At 32.3% G+C, this 2,722-nt stretch overlaps 1 pseudogene; it reads left to right on the top strand.

The window, feature by feature from the left end:
- Positions 1 to 1,757: 1,757 nt before the first annotated feature.
- The window catches only part of LOC18041174, a 1,565-nt pseudogene continuing 600 nt past the window's right edge, over positions 1,758 to 2,722 (top strand).

The raw sequence follows: 2,722 nt of genomic DNA, 5'->3' as shown, positions 1-2,722 counted from the left end.
TTTTATTATACATTATCAAATTTTTTTTAATAGTTGCAACTTTGTTTTTCTTTTTTCTTACTATGCTACAACATTTCAATATCAAATAGGGCCTAAACGAGAGCAACTTCTAAATTAAATATGACGTCTCTCTTTTGATTATTTACGTAAGTTTGCCTAGTGGAGGTGAGATTTAGAAACTTGCAAAATTTGTATAACTAGCTAAAAATTACAAATCAAAGGACTGTTTTTTTTTTCCAACAATAATATGGTTGAAAAGTTAGTTATGTCAAAATATATGGATTAAATGAGCATTTACCCTCCCTAATAATTGGTGAGCATAGATTATGTAGAATTATTTTATTGATATATTTTTTTTATGATTTTCAAATTTTACACAAGAGCCAAAACTTTTTTCATTATGGCATATTTATTGAGAAAAAAAAATTGTTCATTCAAATAAACTTCATGGATATTCACATGAATTAATGAGATGAGAAAAAAAAAACTTCCATTCATTCATATGAACATCTTTAACTATTTCCTAAAATTTAAGAGAAAAAAAAGAATTCTTCATTTATTCATATATCGAGTTTCACAATCGCTTGTACGAGGTTCCTATGTGTATTTACAATTTTGATATTTCAATAGACTACAAATGCATTTTGTGTTCATTTGACTTTTTACACCATTTGATAACCAAAAAAATTGATGTTTTGGCTTCTATAATCATATTACTATTAAACTGTTGTAAGAATATAAATAAATTAATTGGACACAATGTTGAATAAAATTTATTTAATTTATTTACGCATTTTATAAACATGTATGAAAAATATTTTTTATTGTATATATATAATAATTGATAACTAAAATAAATATTTTAAATTATTGATTTTATTTGGTTATCTTAATATAATTGGTGATAACAATCTCTTTAAAATTAATTATTTTATTTCGTAATTAATAAGGATAATTTTAGATTTTTATAATATATTTGAAGATTTATGAAATTGTATTAAATATAAAACTGATTTTCAAAATCCGATACTAAAAAGATACTGCATCCCTATTTTGAAAAACTTGCTATAGGATGGGGTGATCTTGCTAAAAGTAATTTTTTTAAAAATTTTCCGAACACCAAAATTGACATTTACTTTTTCAAAATTACTTTTGGGAACTCCTAAAAATAATTCCAAACGGGCTCTAAGGCCTATTTTGATATTAAAGTTAAGTAGCTACAGCTTAAAAGTTACAACTATTTAGTATATACTAGCTTTGATTTATAAATTAAATTAATTTAATCTCATACCTGTATGACGAATAAACTATAATATATATATTATTTTTATCAAAATTATTATTTAATAGTCATATTTACTAGAAATTATTAATTTTTAATTCATAGTTACAATTATTTTTTTAATTGTACTTATAATTTCAAAGTTACAGTACCTCAATATCAAATGTTTTGATTATTTCCATGAAAATACAAATCGAAGACTCTTTTTGTCCCAAAACTGACTGGTGTGCCTTAAGCAAATTATAAAAGTAAAGAGACATATATTTGATTTTAGGTTTAAAACTCAGGGTCCACGTACTGAAGCTTCCGTAATAATCATAGGGCGATTTTATTGCAATGGTCACCGACACTGGCCTACTTATTTATTTGAGTTGGCACCGAGCTTGAAAACTGCGGGAAAGCAAACTGACTGACAATGACAGTGTGAAGCTTGGCCTTTAGCCGGAACCACATTTCACCACACATTATGATATTGGATCTTTCATTATTGATCACATATTCACATTATCTAACTTCAACTGAAAATTACCTTCTAGAAAGTGCTCGTATAATTGTTTATAGATAAGCAGTCTCTAAACTTATCATCAATTTTCCAGATTCATCAAAAAATGAGCTGGCGGTGGGCAGGTAGTATTGGCGCTGCTAAGGTAAAGATCGACCCCCTAATTGTCTCTCTTCACTTGAAAAGCTTATACATACACGTAACATGCTGATATTTAAAATAATGTTTGTTTAATTTTCGCTGTACAGAACAAATTGGAAGAAGATGCGCGACCTCAAGACTACCAGAACGTGGGACTTGTAGTAGGCGTGACAGGAATTGTAGGCAACAGCCTAGCTGAGATTTTGCCCCGACCAGATACCCCCGGTGGCCCGTGGAAGGTCCACGGGGTGGCCCGACGCCCCAGGCCTAATTGGAACGCCAGGTACCCTATTGATTACATCCAATGCGACATTTCCGACCGGGATGATACGCAAGCCAAGCTCTCAAAACTCACTGACGTCACCCACATCTTCTATGTGACGTGGGCCAGCCGTCCCACTGAAGCCGAGAATTGCAAGATCAACGGCGCCATGTTTCGTAACGTGCTCCGTTCTGTAATCCCGAATGCGCCTAATGTCCGCCACATCTGTCTCCAAACGGGAGGCAAACATTACGTGGGTCCATTCGAGTGTATTGGCAAGATACCGTCTCACGATCCGCCTTTTACTGAGGATTTGCCAAGACTAAACGTGCCGCTTTTTTACTATAATCAGGAAGATATATTGTTTGAAGAAGTTGACAAAAGAGAGGGCTTAGCTTGGTCCATACACCGGCCTTCCGGAATATTTGGGTTTTCACCTTATAGTTTGATGCATATTATAGGCACTCTCTGCGTGTACGCAGCTATTTGTAAACACGAAGGTGCTCCTCTAGTATTTCATGGGACCAGAGATGTG

Source organism: Citrus clementina, unplaced genomic scaffold, assembly GCF_000493195.1.
Source record: "Citrus clementina cultivar Clemenules unplaced genomic scaffold, Citrus_clementina_v1.0 scaffold_5, whole genome shotgun sequence".
Lineage (NCBI taxonomy): Eukaryota > Viridiplantae > Streptophyta > Magnoliopsida > Sapindales > Rutaceae > Citrus > Citrus x clementina.
This window is presented reverse-complemented; position numbering and strand designations above follow the sequence as displayed.